At 37.3% G+C, this 18,809-nt stretch overlaps 1 protein-coding gene across 2 annotated transcripts in view; it reads right to left on the bottom strand.

The window, feature by feature from the left end:
- The window catches only part of LOC126297723 (constitutive coactivator of PPAR-gamma-like protein 1), a 172,339-nt gene extending 160,058 nt beyond the window's left edge, over nt 1-12,281 (bottom strand). Inside the window, exon 1 of one of the 2 annotated variants that reach the window (XM_049988863.1) lies at nt 11,322-12,281. The gene's annotated coding sequence lies outside the window, so the exon portion shown is untranslated. The remainder of the gene's footprint in view (nt 1-11,321) is intronic. The other variant, XM_049988862.1, reaches the window with a different exon arrangement.
- Nucleotides 12,282-18,809: the final 6,528 nt, after the last annotated feature.

Below are 18,809 nucleotides of genomic sequence, written 5' to 3'. Positions count from 1 at the left end.
TCAAGTTCAGATGAAAATGTTGTACAAGGGTCACTTCAAAAGTAGTTCTTTCTAGTACCACTGGAAAGATCACACTTTTCTCCACTAGAAACATCTTGCTGTTTCTTAATGGTCGATTCAGCAAATGTGGCACTATTGTAAGCTGGTAAAGGTTGCTAAATGCACAGTACCTGGTTAGGCAACAGGACGACTGGTGAACCGATGGTGATTTACAACTAACTATGAAGATCTATACAATTTTCATCTAATGATATCCCTGTACGAAGCCGCTGGACAGTAGTCTAATCTGATATTGCAAAATTCATACATGATGTGGTTCAACACAAAACACCGGACTTGTCATTTGAAGAAAAACAAAAGAAAATTTGAAGCCTGGTGAACTAGTTATTCCAACAGATTTTGCAGAACATTATTCTTTCATTATCCAAGATGCGCTTCAAGAATATCACTAGGACAATGGTCAAGCAACACTGCAGTAGTTTGTTGTATACTGTAAAGCTGAAGAAATACAATGTATCAGCTTATGCATCATTAGCGACTGTATCAAACATAACACCACTGCCATCTATACGGTTCTGGCCAAATTGATCAACTACTTGAAAAGCATGATGGAAAAAGTAGTAAACGTTCACTATTTCAGTAATAGTTCCATTGCTCAACACAAGAATTACAAAATAAGCCTGCAACAAACTATAGACGATCAAACTTTAACCCCAGAAAATTTATTCAAATTTTGTGACCAGTAAGTGCAAGGAATTAATTTCATCTTCGTTACAAGCCAAGAAATAAAAGACAAAACTAAGGTACATGAAGACTGATTTGCAAATGGCCATACTCACGGAAATTGCCATTTTTTGCCAACTTATTTGAACCACTTTCCAGTTATATGCGTTTCAAGTGATACAACTCCTTTCATGGCCTCAGTTTATCAATCAACTGACACCAGCATGGCTTTCATGTCAGTTTTAAGCCCTATTCCTGGCCTATACATCACCTGTATCTGCAACAAGCCCAGGTGGATTGGTAACGTGTGAAATTAATACTGAAGAACATGATACCCTTGTCAAATTAATGCACCCTTTTGGTCCAGCTCACTTATTATATTAGTCTGAAAGAGAATATAAATATTAGATTCCCTAATAACACATCTTCATGAATATTGCAGCACCTTCAACAACTACAATAGGAAGCCAGTATAATTTTCCAGAACCGATATATAACAGTACTGAAGAAAAATTTAATTCCATGAAGCAGTATTTTAAATAGCACCGGCTTGGGAACCAACAAGAAGAGACCCATATATTGGACTGGGGCAACCAAGGCTTGGGAAAGACAGCAAGAAACCCAACTGAGGCTTTGAAATCTTGAAGAAATCAAAAAGACAGCTTGGGAATCAATGCAAGACTCTCAACTGAGGCTTTAGAACATTGATAAAGAAACCAGCAAACAGGGCCATCTATAGATAACACAATAAGCAATGTTTGATAACAACATCATACCTATCTTGCCTTTCCGACCTTCCATGGGCACTACCAGGCTCATACAGACGCCGAAGCAACTAGTGGCTTTGAACTGACTAAGTCATCAAATTTTCATGGCTTTCGTAACTAGCTCAAACACCAGCATTAATCTATCAGTTGTCATTCTTGCCTGTCTTCAAGTTATCGGTTCAGCAACCTATTCCGTGTTGTGATCATAATATATTACACATCACTTTTGTTGAAGTTTAACCTCATATTTGGTCCCTTTACTGAACTGAATAAGATCCAATAGGCTCTTTCTAGTGCACAAAACTGTGCACTTTCCAATGATTTGGGGAGAAAGAATTTCTGAAATTAACATTTTGCCATATTTATATTTGAACTTGGCTCATTTACTGTAATTTTGAATTTAACACCATGTTTGTGATCAAGTATAATCGAAAATATTTGGCTAAGCACAAAGATATGCTAATAGAATCATGTCCCAGGCATTGTCAACAAACTGCCTAGTTTGAGTTCCTTTGCATTTCTTCTTCCTGAGATATCGGGCCCCCAAGAGGGTGAAAAATCTATGCATTTTTCTCTGCAGGTTTTTTTTAGTCACTATAATGCATTACACTGACTCGTAAAATGCTTTACTTTCTGTCACACTGTATTTTTCTGATTCCAGCCAAAAGCTATCCAAGACATGAAACTAAGAATTTACTATTAGCTTATGTCTTGTAAGAACAGAGCCTCAAACACTGGGCTCTGTTTATTCGCAGGCAGATTCGTTGGAAAGCCACCCAAATAAAAGGCCACTGTTTCTCATATACTTAAGCTCAGAATTTAAAATTTTGCACAGGTTCATTTCCAGCATAGATTACGCTCACAGCAAATTTCAGAAAAACTGAAGCTCAAGGAGTGGATGCCTGTGAGCACCTGAGACAGAATTACTCCTAAGGCTGGCACATGCCTAACAAAAATGTTGTAATCAAAGATTTACAACAAAACTGGATTAAAGGAAGAAAACCAAGAATTCATCAGATGAACTTATAGATATGGAATAATAGATGGGACAGTCCTCCAGCAAAATGCGGATAAATAATTACTACACAAAAATCTGATATCTTCCATCTGCATGCTTTTTACTACAATCCTATTTAGGAAAATTACTAATAATTTGAGAGCTCACACCATGAGTCTGCAACAGATCAACCATGTAAGTACAACAAGGATTAAAAGTTTAGACACTTGGAACACACTATAGTAATTCAAGGAGAGTGTTAGGGTAGATCCATTTCACCCAAGCTGTTTGTCTACCTAAATGATGGGATGCTCTAAGAGATGGACAGGAATGAGAAATGTAGCTCTAGCATCAATGGTTGAGAAGTATAACTGGAGCTTTGATGATCATATTGGTTTTCTTTCTAAGGGACGCACTGTTTCAAACAATGTAAGAATTAGATGAACCAGAATAAGGACTTCAGTTTAAAGAGGTGGTGTTTACAATCACCAGCAACAGCCTCATAAAAATGGGAAAGTCTTTCATTGGCTATGTTGGGGTAATCCATCTCTATGTTACTGTTTCCCAGATGAACAACAAAACAGTAAATGGAAGGAGCAAATATAAATCAGCCAACTTCACTTATATGATGTCTGTTCAAAAACTTCCAGTCCATTTGTAATTTTGTGCCAATGGTGTGATGGAGCAAAATGTCGTTGGCATCCCTGCACACACACCTGTGTTTGATTTGTGACTGCCTGAAGTTTCACTGTTGTACATCTATTTGTTATTGTTCAGTGCTATATTCAGCAGAACATTGTGCTGTACAGTTTGCGAATTTCAAGATAGCAGAGCTACAGGAGAAACATGTCTGCATTAAATTTTACATGAAACTCTACACAAATTTACAGAGACAAACCAAATGGTGCAGAAAGCCTAGAGCGATGAGTGCTTAAGTCATACTTGGTGTTACAAATGGTTCAGACAGTTTAAAAATAGCCAGACGGAGCTTAAAGATGACCCTCATTCAGGACACCCTTCAACGTCTACGGATGATGCTCATGTAAGGTCAGTAAAGCAGTGTATGCCAATCAAAGACCAACTGCCCACGAGATTGCAGAAGAATGTGACATTTCAGCTGGATCATGTCATGAAATCCTGACACACCACCTTTGAATGCATTGTGTTGCCACCAAATTCATCCCATGGTTCACAAGTCAAGAACAGAAAGACCTTCAAATCGCAACCTGTGAAGAGCTTTTGGACTATGCACATGAGAATGAAATGTTTCTTAAGAGACTCATACCTGGTGATGAGACGTGGGTCTATGGTTACGACATTCAGACCAGGGTCTATGGTTATGATGTTGAGACCAAGGTTCAATCTTCACAATGGGTTGGGAAAGGTTCTCCAAGACCAAACAAATCTGATCAGCTCAGGTCAAATGTTGAGGCCATGCTGATAGTTTTCTTTGATTTTGAAGGGTTAGTTCATCATGAATTCATGCCATAATGAAACCTTCACAGATGGGTGTGTATAAGAGATTAATAGTTAACTAATTCTGTCACCAATGATTAAAATTTTTGTGTAGATATGACGCTTTCATATGAAATATGACAGCCGTCCTTCCCATGCACCATTTGCAAACAGAACATAGAAGGCGATAAAATGATAGTGGTACACAAGCTACCCTCCACCATTTGCTCACGGACTACTGATGTAGGTGTACCATATTTTCATTTGCCTTTGGTTGGTTTGGGAGGTATTTGTGTGGTCAAATACTGGTTTAACACCTACTTTCAGCACTAGGCTATTCTGTCATGATGCTAGGCTAGGAAGTAGGAGACAAGATGATACAATCCATCAACTATGATGCTATCAGCCAGTAGGGTTAACACACAATACAATTACACATATTTCAAATATCAAAGAGTCTAATATCCTGTGGGAAAATGGGAAGGGGTGGGAGAGAGGAGCAATATACTTGTTGTTGAGCCCCTTTAACACAAACCTGAAAATATCACATCACAGTGGGAAAAATAATAGTTTTCACCAAACACACAAATACAACTAAAAATTTGTAATGTATATATAAAGTTTGTTAGGACATATATTGGCTCCAACCCACACAACAAACTGTCACCTTTCCATCTAATCTTAAGCCATGCTGCAGCAAAGTTTCACAACATCCATTATATGATGATGATAATAATAATAATAATAATAATAATAATAATAATAATAATAATGTGCTGATAATGATAACAGCAATAGAAGCAAAACACCACAATCACAGACTTCACTAGCCCCAATCAGACTTAACTTGTTTGCGTTGTCTGGATGTTACTGTATTGCACAGGAATTAATTTCATTGAAGAAATGGTAAGCTTAAAATATTATCAAATTACACAGTAATACCTTCAGAAACATCAATAATCTATGTAAATAGTGACTTGTCCACAGCAATTATTGCACAGTATTTTCAAATCTATAATGATTATGAATGCACTCAAAATGAAATATGGTACTTATTTCCAAACTTCTTGCAAACAGCTACTAATATTATATGAATCGGTTAGAAATAAAATATACTATTAACTTTTATAAGAAAGTTTTTAAATTTCATGCCACTTTTTTCAGGATTTTTTAAAAAACTACAACTGATGATGTTTATTTCAAATAATTGTTACCCTGTAGAATGGATGCTACAATCGCCAATCATAAATGTTAACTTTCTAAAAATTATAAGTCAATGAATTAACTGATTTTATAACTTTATTAATTAATTTTACACATGTTAATTTGTGAGAGTTTCTGATCTTTGACAGTCTGTGCCCCAGTGAAGTGGCATAGTACCACTATTATTCTCTATACATACATGATTTTACAGACAGGGTGAGCAGCAATCGGCAGCTATTTGCTTTGGTGTACGGGAAGGTGTTGTTGAGTAACTGAAGGAGGATTCACAATGACTTAGACCAAATTCTTGTTGGTGTGATGAATGCCAACTAGCTCTAAATGTAGAAAAATGTAAATTAATGCAGATGAGTAGGAAAAGCAATTCTGTAATGTTTGAATACAGCATTAGTAGTGTGCTGCTTCACACATTCACATCATGTAAATACCTAGACAAAACACTGCAAAGAAATATGAAATGGCATTAGGGTGTATGGATTGAAGGTGAATAGCCCAACTCTGGTTTATTGTAAGAATTTTAGGCAAGTATAGTTCATCTGTAACAGAGACCACATATAGGACACTAGGGTCCACCATTCTTGAGTACTGCATGAGTGTTTGGGATCCCTACCAGGTTGGATTAAAGTAAGACTTTAAAAGTCATTTGGAGGTGTGCTGCTAGATTTGTTACTGGTAAGTTTGACCAACAAGCAAGTATTACGGAGATGCTTCGGAAACTCAAAGGGAAGAATACATTATTTTTAATGAACACTGCTCAGAAAATTTAGAGAACAGGCATCTGAAGCTGGCTGCAGAAAGATTCTACTACCACCAAAGTACATTTTGCAGTACAACCACAAAGGTAAGAAAAGAAATTAGAAGTCGTACAGAGGAATACACAGTTGTTTTTCCCCTTGCTCTATTTCTGAGTGCTACAGGAAAGGAAATGACTAGTTGTAATACAAGGTACCTTCTGCCATGCACCATGCGGTGACTTGGGGTGGGGTGGGGGTACGTATGTAGATATTGCAGGCCAGTTTGCCTCTAGTGTTGTGAAGGTGTGTATTCTCTCAGGTGTCAAACTCACCTAAGATGCTTTTGATATAAAGCAATGCAGTACAGATTTACAACAGAACATATCTTTAACTCAATAAAGGAGGGTTGCAGTTTTCTTTAGGATTCACTTTGCTCATTATTCAGGATACTCTTAGTTTTGAATTTTCAGTTTCACCAACAACAATAATATCCACATATCAGTATGATTAAGGATGTGTGTGAGAGAAAATGCCAGATATGTCACCTTTAAACACCCATTAATGACTGCATATGCCAGTTTCCACATGGCTAGTCCACTCTAGCCATTCTCTTGCAGACATTGCTTATATGTTCCTCCTGGTTTAATTTTGAAACAATGTGAAAGCCTACCAGTGTCACTGATTTAATTTTTTTACACCTTCTGACAATCCCGCAATCAGTTCCTATGTTGTATCAAGATTTCAAAGGATTGCATTGGATGGGGGGGGGGGGGGGGAAACAAAAAAAAAAAAACCACGTTCATTGCTAGTTCCAATTTTTCCATGAGTTGCCCAATTCAGTTGCACAGTATAACTGTGTACAGAGCAGTGCCGTGTCATTTGCATAACACACTACTGAATTAACTCCAATGTCGTAAAATAAATCATTGACTGCAACAATGAACAGAAATGAACCAAAATCAAAGACCTGTGACACTCAAGTATGAACTTCCTTTAGCGAAAACCATCATGTTTAATGGAGACAAAACTATCTCCTGCCTCTTAACTGCAATTAGATTACAGCTAAAGATGGGTTGTGTATACCTTAACAATACCATTTTGCAAATAGGGTGTTTTTGAGTACACAGCCAAATGCTTTACTGGTATCACAAAGCACAACAGACACCAGATCCTTATTGTCAAATGCAGTTATCACCTCGTTAACATCAGTGACGCCATTAGTAGCAATAGTATTTTTACCACTATGAAATCCAAACTGCATTGGAGAAAAGATCATGTTTTTTGAAATAGGCATTAAGCTCATTGCACATACCCCTAAAACTTTTGGAATAATCTAGCACAATAGAAACTAATCCACTGTCTTGGGGCAGATGCTAATCTCCCTTTATGTAAACTTGTAAAACATTGGCAATTTTGAGAGCATCATCAGGTTAAACTCTGAAGTTCCTGAATACTTCTTAAAACAGAGGACTTTTGATACAGATTTTATAATATTCCAGCATAAATCATCCCTCCCCACAGGCTCAGCACCTAGTAGATTTAATGCATGTGAACCGTTTTGCTTGATTTTGATTTTCAGCTGACTTTTTGAAGTTAGAAAGTAACCTTTCAGTTCTTCTGGGTACAGAAGTACATCTCATGTGTGGGATTGTGAATTTCCTTGTTTGATAATGTTGCACTTTTTACTGTTCACAAGAATGTTTCTGGCTATAAACTTCAAAAACAAACTGATCCTGCCCATAATGAAATAACTACTACACATTCTCATCAAGTGACTCAGGAAATCAACAGAAAATTTATATCAGAATGGTCATCTCTATTTAACTACTAATTCTCCCTTACTTTCAACGAAAAATCTATGCCACCTGTGATCCTTTGTTCTCCTTGCAGATTTATTCAGACTGTTCTGAAGTTTTCATTCACTTCCCACAGCACTACATCAAAAATGTTAAACAACACTAGTGATTAGCAACAGTCATGAATGACATGCTTCTTGTTACAGACTTGCCTTCCTTCCACTTTACCACGCCCGTCTGATTTTCGTAGATGTTTCAACTCATTTGTCTGTCTATGGACTTTAATCCTAATTGTCTCAAGATTTTTGAACATCTTATTCTGTCAAAGACTTTATGCAACTACATGAATTTCATGCAAGCATGTTAATTTCTCTTCTTTTCCATTTGTTCTGCCATTAGTACGTGCAAGTCATAATTGTTGCTCATTTTTTAAAGCAAATTGATCTTCATTCAGTTCCTTTTCCAAGACATTGATGGTCACACAGTTTTCACACTTGTCTGTTTGTGCTCTCTACAGCAGCATGGTAATGTTTTCCTAGAAATCCGATAAGTAACTTGTGTGAAGGGTTTGCTAAACTTTAGAAAAAGCACTGCATTTTATCACAGTCTAGTGCGGGTGTTGGCAATGTGTCTCCAAGTCATGTTGGAAGTAGCCAACAGGACAGAATGTGGTACTCAATGTACAGCTGTTAACTACCTACAAGCCGTTAACACACAAATTAATCGCATTTGAAGGACATCCGTTCCTCCATATTCTGCTTTTGCCACAAATTGATGGGCCAATTTTAAATATATATATATAAAAAAAAACATACTTGGACCTTTTATGGTGAAATGTTTTGTAATAACTTCATCTGATGCACTAATGTTGGCTATGATGACAAAATGCTACAAATTACTCACATTGTGTGGATGACCCTTTCTTCATTTTCTACTTTTACCACTTATTGCTATTCCTTTTATTAGTATATAGTATAGTTTTGCACTTCCTGCACTGAAATATCATTAACGTTTTGATTTCAATGGCAGAATTGATGTTGTGGTAACATACTGACATGTAACATATCCTGAGGTGTCTAGGTGGGAAGAGAACTGTTTGATTGTGAGTTAGTGAGGCCAAAACATGTGAATATTATTACCCGTTTGTGCGAATGAATTCAGTATGATTGCACTCTACCACCTCGTATGATACAGTGGTGTTAAATACCTAGTACATCTCCTGTGATCAAACAGGAAAAATTGTTAAATCAGTGGCTATACACATACAGAGCTGTTCGGCTACCACAACTTCCCGTGACTGTGGCAAGCATTACTCTCATACAAGGCGAGGTTAGAGGTATATGACCCCTAAAAACTTTATAAAATGATTTTTGACACTGGCTAAAATACCTCCTCCTATACCCCTACAAAGATACATCGTTAATTTCTGCTAATCTGTTCGAGTTATGGATGTTTAGTGGACCATCAAACTCTGAACTTGCTACTGGAGCACATATTTATTCCACAGAAACTTTTCCTTCTTTGTTATAGTGGGTGACTATTCTGCTTCCTTGTACCAGTCTTCCAATTTGCTCCTGTCATCTAGTTGCCATTTCATTTGAAATGGACAGAAGACAGCAATGGGATTATTACACAGTACCTCAATGGGTTTGATTTGAAACACCACAAGAAAGGATTTGTACTTTACACTAAAGTTCATAGTAAGCTGAACATCTGAAATTTATGTACATTATATCATAAAAATTTAAAACTAAATGACTCCCACACGTCTTTTGATCCCAATTAACACCTTAAGAATATCCCGCAAGACGTATTTTCAAATTGTGCCATTCACATAAAACAATTAGGCTAAGTTATTTTTACCAAAACTTATCATGTGATCCAATCTAACTTTCACAGCCTATTTCCAGCATAAAATTCCTGAACTACTGCAAGTTGGTAATGCCAGTGAATGTGAATTATACAGTGCAGTAACAGATTTGTAGTGTAGTCTGATGTCTATGCTTGTGCCAGCAGATCTATTAACCCTAACCCCCACTGACACCCACACACCTATCTGAATTTGGCTGAAACAACAGCAGTGATATAAAACAGAAAGAAACAAACTAAATCACCCCTGAGGTGCACCAATTGCACAAAATATTTTTCTTTGCCAGCACAACTTTTCAGTGGTAAACTTCATAGTCCTGAACCCATTCCCTTTATGTCAATATTATGGAGTGTCATATTAGTTTTACTGACCATGAACTGTTTAAACACTCCAAAAATCATCAATTATTTACACTTAATGCCAAACATATTATGTACGAGTCCCACCTCCCCTGTCCTCAACTGTTTCTTCTGCAGTTAACAAATTAATGAAGTATCCACAAAATGATAAATTAATTAAAAAATAAATGATTTTATAATATCTAAGGTGAGATGTGTCTTAATGCATCAAAGCGAATGAGATGCTAATTTAACAATCGACAAATATAGCAGCAGCAATAACAACAAAAACAAGCAACAGTGACTCTCTCCCCCCTTCATGTGTGGGCAGATAGGCCTACTACTGCACACAATTACCTGCTCATTATTGGCAAATAAAACTGTGTGCCTCAAAAATCTGCAAGACAATGCACTCAATTCCAGCAATAAATTACTATGACATCACTCATTTGTATCATAAATGTCTGTGTAGGTCACCAATAGTAGCAATGAGGCATACAGAAAAAGTCTTATAATAATTATTTTCACCTATTGCTACTTAATTGCTCAGTTCTATGAAATTATTTTGGTTGCAAACTGGCAGAGCATTACTAAGGAATTTAGTACACTCAGCAGTCGTCTGGTTGTGTATAGCTCTGCATGACCACTGAATTTATGACATAAGATAGCCCCTCACTTACTCCTTACACAGCACAGAAAAAGTTGCAAAACTAATTTGTGGTATTTGACGTACTCAGATAAAGAACAGAACGTGTAACACAAAAAGACACGTCTCAAAATATATGGAAACATACACAAAAACTGCTTTCATAGTCAGCATGGCCTCATATTATTTAAAAAAGGGCAGATGTAAGTGTGGATCTCCGCACATCGAGTAGTATTAAGGCCAATACAAAAATACCCAGCAATACAACTTGTGAATAAACTTTCATAATTATTCGGTTTTATTATGTCACATATGATATCTTCTCTCAAACTATTTCCGACCAAAAAAATGTACTAATAAAGTACATTACAGAACAGAGTCGACTACACCGAGGTAAACGACTCGACCGGGTTGTAATTGGACCCACACCATCTAAATGTATGTCCTTCATTAAAGGGCTTGTATCACATTTTAATACAGCGTTAAATCAACACACCAAACACTTCCAGGCCGTTGACGTCTACTGACCACAAAGTAAAACAGTTACTGGGTAGCAAATTATTCTGCGCGATAAAAACGTCTAGTTTTTCCTTTGATTGAACTGTAGAAACTGTGAAATTTTGGTGTCATTCATTTGCACACAAAAGAATGCACACAGATGTAGCAAATAGGTATAATAATTGTCTAAAATACACGACACTTAGTCAACCACTGGCATTATAGTCTTAGTGCTGAAAAACAACATACACCACTACTAATTTTCCACTAACTTACACTGTTTTTGCATCTAACATCGACGCGTCGAAACACGCTGCGACATGCTGCACAATAAAAATCACCAGGCTTTGCAAATGAAAAATTATCACAAGCACTAACCATGTTTTGATGAAGTCACTGCCACAGCACATTAACATTTAACCATCGTCATTTCGAATCCAACAACTGAGATTAATATATTTAACACATAACCGGCGTGCTAACAGAAACAGCGAATACGGCGTATCATAACATTCCATGAAGCAGCCCCCAGCGTCAGATTACAAGTTCATAAACCAGGTAAATAAAAAGATGAATCGTTTCCAATGATATTTTACACCTATAAGAAGAACACATACATATACTAAACAATCACCCTAAACTATATGTACCACCATTTTAGACACCTAGCTGACGTAAAAGAACCGAACAGACATCACATTGCTTCAAATTGTCGGCATGTCTTTGGCGTGCGTATTTCAACAGTTTTTTCTAATAACTAAAATTTAGAGAATAGAATTGTTTATTTTGTATTTAAGACGCAATAAAAGTCGTTGAAAAGATAACTTAAGAATGCTTTCATAAAAATTGTTTGAAAAAAAGTAGAAGATGGTGTTCTTGTGGACTTTGCTCCGAAGATTGGTTTGAGCCAGCTGTCCACGTTATTCTATCCTTTGCAAGCCTCTTTGACCCTACATAACTACTACAACCAACATCCATCCGAACCAGCTTACTGTATTCGAGCTACGGTTCGCCTCTACAATTTTTACCCTCTATATATCGATCCCTTCAAGCCTCAGTATTAGGGACTTGGGAGAAACTAGATTCATCTCTATACTTGTGTCTAGGGACAGAAAATCTTGGTGCTCGTGCTTAGTGTTCGTTGCGCTCAGCTGGTCTTGGGTCTGCAGCTCGTAGCCTTTCCGTGGGTAGTCAGGGAATGATCCTGTGCACTGTTTGCGTGATCTGGTTACTGTGCATTTGTTTATAATGTGTGTCCACATGATACCTCTTTCGTCATGCGCAATCGCAGACGCACGAGAATAAAAGGGCATGCACAAAAATTTATGGAAAGAACGTATGTACGAATGGAAGTTCTCGTGTCCACACGTTGCCTCATTGCGCAAGTATTCTGTTATGATTCTCCTTCTTTGCTTTGGAGCCTGTGTGGTGTGTATTGTGATGAAAAGGCAACAGAAAAAAAAGAAAACCCAAGAACAACTGAAGGTAAAAAAGTATATAAACAAGAGAGGTACGAGAAATACAAAGTGATGACAACGTTTTGTCTACAAATTTCAGAAGGAGGTCACATTGAAATTTTAAATTTTCTGCTTGGGAAACTGCACCTTTAAGTCTGGCTATAAAATATTGTTAACTAGTAACTGGCGACCTATATACTCGTTTGAATTATTTATTCATTTGAAAACAAAGCATTTCAGTTCTTCAAAATCGTATCTTGTAAAGTGGAATAACTGTAATTTATTATTTGATTGTTTTATATCTGTTTTCATTGTAGAAAATGCCTCGCCATGTAATTATAAGCATAGTTTATTCCCATACAATATTAGAGGTTCTTAGTCTTTAGGTGAAGGTTAACTTACTTTAAATGCGTCATTTGTATTTAATCATGTCCTCAGACAAGTAAAATTGGGAATTTCATAGACTCCAGAATGCACTAGAATGGAGGTTATGTTTTTCAGTTTCGTATTTTTTGCAGCATAAGTGTGCTTCATTTCTATTTTTAGTAGTTTGTTGAGGAGCTCACATACCCCATCACTCCTTTTGTTTAGATGTCGGACTTCGCAGTTTTTTGGATTATTTCTCTCAGTTTTCATACTTCGAAACTTACGGTACCTTATTCTTAACAGAAATATGATCGGAAACATTTAACTGATACGTAACGCTCACATTTTTATTCTGATCCTGAGAGCGACATTCCACACAACTGTTTTCTTTGTATCATCTATAAACTTAAGCGTGCTTCCTTTGGAGTCAACAGATATTATTGTACATAAATTGCTTTACAGCATAACCTTAAGACATTACACAATCAAACAAATATGGGCCCAGCTGCATGTCGTCTGCTAAAAAGCACAAAGTTTTCCACACAAGGTCGGCAGCAATGCTCCTTACGCATGGCCTTCATTTCGAGGATATTACACATGCATAAATGCGCACACGTAGTTGTGCTGTTGGAAATTTATGCGCGTGCACAAAGTTGAACACAAAAAAGGCATCGTGTGAACAATACTGTACAGCTTTGAATGGGAAAACTGGAAAAATGTAGTTGCAAAATAGAGCAGTAATAAAAGCTTATATCACCAAACTGTCTATGATCCAGGAACGTTAATCAAAATTTTGGAAAAAACAATACTTCCAAACTATTTTCTTTGCTATAGTTGAGTGAAAATCATTTGAGAGGATGAGAAATACAGGTATCTCTTTTACCTGCATTACCTTACTACGCATTAAATTTCGAGATCATTCTCCCTGACTTGTTATCTTGAATGTCGCAAACCATACTGTCGCAGAAAACTATGGAAACGATGATGTCACAACGTCCTTCTTCCCAAGTACCAAATACAAGGTTTCTCACCCGTATGATTCATGCAAAATTTCATCAGAATCGAAACTGATGCAACTAAGAAAAATATTTATTTGGAGAAGCTGATATAAAATGTTTCACTTGCCCACATGTGCAATTTAAATATCTCATATCTGAGTCCTTTGTAAGTTTACAAATCATATCAAAGAAACATACTGTCACCTTTTCTACCACGGTCCTCCCCATAAAAGTATATGTTTCGACAATTTGCTTTACTTTTTAACTCACTGTTTTTAGGAGTGACAATTTTCATTTGATTTTTATTTATCGGCAAAACGCTAATGAGTCAGATATCACAGATAGTTTTATTCTAAACTCCCATCGTTGTACTAAAGTAGTCTTAATATCAATAATCCTGAATTCCTGTAGTACAGTGTACCTTACAAGCAATTCTTTCATGCGAAACATCTATAAAAATAAAATTTTCTTCATGGCTACTACTCAGACTATGGACTACAGAAACAGTTCGCTCAACTTTCAAAATATTTCAAAGGCTTATAAAAAGTATATCAACACTGGTATTTTGTAGATCTTGCTCTAATAATAGACTCATTATACTAACTACTAGCTTATGTGTCAAAACCTGTCACCTGTTTCTGATTCTCCATTCAAGTCCAGTACCTTAATAAGTATTCCTCCACCCCCAGGATTGTGAAATATAACTACAATGATTCCTTTTTGGTATTGGGAAATTCAGTCCACTATTCGTACGCTGCTGTAGCCAGATATGAACTTCAAGAAATAAGTACATAAAGCTCCGCTACATAAAGATCAAATTCAGCTCCAGGTTAACCAGTGGGCATGATGTTTGAACAGACATCAGTGGTAAACACGGGATTCAGACCAACACATCTACACAGTCCTCCACACTTAGAAACGTATAAAATTAGTCATTTAAGGTAATAAGAACCAGACCACTTTTCTCATGAAAAATTACTTGTTGCTTGGGAAGAGTATAAACTTCGTAACATTTTTAGTCGTGGGATATGTTTTCGAGGACTTTTTTGTAAAGTAAATTGTAGGACCCAAAAACTGCATAAGCGGTTTAGGCACTTCGACACGTTGTGAAGATTGTGACTACATACACGAGATAAAAAAAGAGAGATTTAAAGCTTCAGTAATTAACAATTTTGAATTTCGTGCAGAATGAATCAAACAGTTCATTGTCCTACAGGCTGTAAGCGTCTGCTGTCTGCTACCAGGAAGCGCAGACCCGAGCATAGTGGTGGGCAGGAAATCGCGTATCTGTTAGAAATCACAGTGATTGAGAAGTCACAGATATCACAGTAACAACTTTACTAAATCTAACTGCGATTTCAGTCACAGTTAGCAGTCGCAAGTAGCATTTCACAATAAACGCCGTGAGCCATCTGTTGGCCGAATTCCATACTGCTTTCTGCGATTTCAGTGACAAATCACAACTAAGAGTCGCAAGTAGCAACTAAAAAGCGCAGTTAACAGTGCCATCTGTTGGCCAAAGTTTGTACTACGCTCATGTCTGCGACACGCTATCGAGTCTGCGATTTCTGTGACAAGTCGCAACTAAGAGTCGCAAGTAGCAACTAAAAAGCGCAGTTAGGAGTGCCATCTGTTGAGCAAAGCTCATACTATGCTATTCGCTACCGAGTCAAACTGCGATTTCTGTGACAAATCGCAACTAAGAGTCACAAGTAGCAACTAAAAAGCGCAGTTAACATTCTTTTCCTAGTGCCATCTGTTGAACGACTTACGTACTTCGTTATAAGAGCCTTGTGTCTCACGAGATCGGTGTGCTGTGTGTACGTATGAAGGACTTATTTCATTAGTGGTACAAGTCCATTTTTGTTCATTTTGAGATACGGAGTCGTAAAGTTAAATGAGCGCTGAAAAATCTACAGTTGAGATACCAGAAATATTCAAGCATATGGCTTCTTGCTAGAAATGAACCTATATTAATGTTTGTTTGGATCATTAATTTCAGAAGCATTATAGACAGAAAAGTGGAGGTAATGGACTTGTACCACTATTCAAATAAGCCCTTCACATTATATGACGACATGCACATTCAGCATCAGTTATGATTGGTTAAACACAGTTGTGACTCTGAATGTATTATATTAATAAGAAGCAACATTGCCTTTTTCTCCTGAAAATATCAAGTAATGTAACAAATGTGATTCTGCTTCCAATATGACAATTTTGGTTAATACTCCACATGTCCACAGGACTTTGCGATGTTAACACAGCGGAACTCAGACATCTGTATAAGTGTAGTGAAATGAAAACAGCATTATTGAGTCATATGAATGCCTCACTTTTATTCAGGCACAGTTCAAGACTCGGGATAAAAGTTTTGCCCCTGGTGTTCTACATGGCAACTTCACACACACGACCTTTTTGCCGACACTACAACCACCTATATAAGTAAGCTTTTCCTGTGTTACTTTCAAGTACTGCGCTTAAGCTATTACTGATTTAACTGGAAGATCTGTACTTCCCACTTTCATATCAACAGCCTCAAAATGCATATTCTATACCTCGGGCTATGTTACAGGTCAGTGTCACACCAAGATTGAGGAGAAGGGGGGGGGGGGGGGGGAGGCGGCGGAATGTCACTCTTCAACACTAGTGTTTACCAGTAAATATGTGGCGGAAAATTACGGGTATAGAACGGCTTAAACATGTGGAAAATGAGATTTTCATTATTCAATCACTGTATTTAACATTTATTATTCCTTTAAAATCGCATAACAACTTCAATAAAACACAGTTTTAATCACTTACCTGCACGCTTATTTCACAATTATGTCACTTTTAAACTGCAAATCCTCTAAGAGCTGTCTTGAATCTTCACGAGTCTCTCTCAACAGCCTTGATGTGGATACATACATACAGAAACCAGTAATCAAGAGTCAGAACTGTGTCTGCAAAATCACAAGGATTATTAAACAATTTTTGCTGTCACTAATTACAAGCAATATAATTGACAGAGTAGATTGCTAATATTTGCTGTAATGAAAGCCACTCAATGGGGTATATTTCACATTTGCAAGAACGATCTCACTGAAGTAATTATGTCCATTGAAACGCTTAGAAACTAACCTCTCGTCTGACAAATACGGTCTAAAGACGCAATGGCAATTTCTTCAGATCTGTTGACAATGATATTTTGAGTTATCAATTTACTGAGTGACTGAAATGTAGTTCGGGTACCTGTGAACATAACAATATGTTAGAATTCCTTTTCTAAACACGAACTATTACGCTACTGTATGGCTACTTACATATTAATTACACTGCTAATATTTTCACAGTTGTTTCTTTAATACATAATTAAAGCCAACGGAAGAACAAACATAAAACTTACTTACCAATGACAGATTTGTTGAGATGCAATTTTCTGTGTGGGCAGATGTAACTTTTTCATACGGTGGTAAGTCGCAGAAATCGCAGAAGTCACAGAAATCGCAGAAGTCACAGAAATCGCAGAAGTAGCAGAAGTCACAAAAATCACGGAAGGAGCAGAAATCGCAGAAATAGCAGTGGCGGAGGGATACGCGACCTACGTTCCTTAACTGCGACTCTTAACTGTGTCAAATCACAGTTAAGAATAGCAGATACTGAAAAGTAGCATTCACAGAAATCACTGATATCGGAAAATCAGAGTTTAGCCCATCACTACCCGCACATAACCGTGCGCAAGCGGGTCAGCCGATCGACACCTCGATTAGGCCAGTATTACACTATCAAATTTCTTTCTCTAATATCTTTGTCAAAGATATTTGATGGTGTAATAGGGAACTTTGTCAAATGTCGTCCAATATTTGATCAAATCTAGGACCTCGCTATAGATTTGATCAAAGAAGTAGCTTGTCTTCTGTTCACTGCAATGTGACATGTTACCACATCGAGCGCTAGCATCACTGCAGCATTCCGTTGTCTGTAGTGTTCCAATTGGTGTGTGCCGACAACTACAAAATTAATAGAGATGTATGAAGCTGATGAGCCGCTTTACAACGTGAGGCACGCTGAATACAAAATTAGATTAAGAATATTGGGGACCTGACCTAACCTAACCTAACCTAACCATCTCCTGTAGCAAGGAATCGGAGTGTTATGCCCTACAGTGAGCCTGTCTTCTGCAGATGTAGCAGTTCTTAAGTGGATATTGTGCTTTGTGATATGAGGATACACTTCATTGAGCACATACAGAAATGTATGCTCATCCATTCTTAAGTAATTGATACATACGGTGGTAAGTCGCAGAAATCGCAGAAGTCACAGAAATCGCAGAAGTAGCAGAAGTCACAAAAATCACGGAAGGAGCAGAAATCGCAGAAATAGCAGTGGCGGAGGGATACGCGACCTACGTTCCTTAACTGCGACTCTTAACTGTGTCAAATCACAGTTAAGAATAGCAGATACTGAAAAGTAGCATTCACAGAAATCACTGATATCGGAAAATCAGAGTTTAGCCCATCACTACCCGCACATAACCGTGCGCAGGCGGGTCAGCCGATCGACACCTCGATTAGGCCAGTATTACACTATCAAATTTCTTTCTCTAATATCTTTGTCAAAGATATTTGATGGTGTAATAGGGAACTTTGTCAAATGTCGTCCAATATTTGATCAAATCTAGGACCTCGCTATAGATTTGATCAAAGAAGTAGCTTGTCTTCTGTTCACTGCAATGTGACATGTTACCACATCGAGCGCTAGCATCGCTGCAGCATTCCGTTGTCTGTAGTGTTCCAATTGGTGTGTGCCGACAACTACAAAATTAATAGAGATGTATGAAGCTGATGAGGCGCTTTACAACGTGAGGCACGCTGAATACAAAATTAGATTAAGAATATTGGGGACCTGACCTAACCTAACCTAACCTAACCATCTCCTGTAGCAAGGAATCGGAGTGTTAT

The sequence above is a fragment of the Schistocerca gregaria genome, chromosome X (assembly GCF_023897955.1).
Source record: "Schistocerca gregaria isolate iqSchGreg1 chromosome X, iqSchGreg1.2, whole genome shotgun sequence".
In the NCBI taxonomy this organism is placed as follows: Eukaryota; Metazoa; Arthropoda; class Insecta; order Orthoptera; family Acrididae; genus Schistocerca; species Schistocerca gregaria.
Note: the sequence above shows the minus strand (reverse complement) of the source record. Positions and strands in the feature narration are given on the sequence as shown.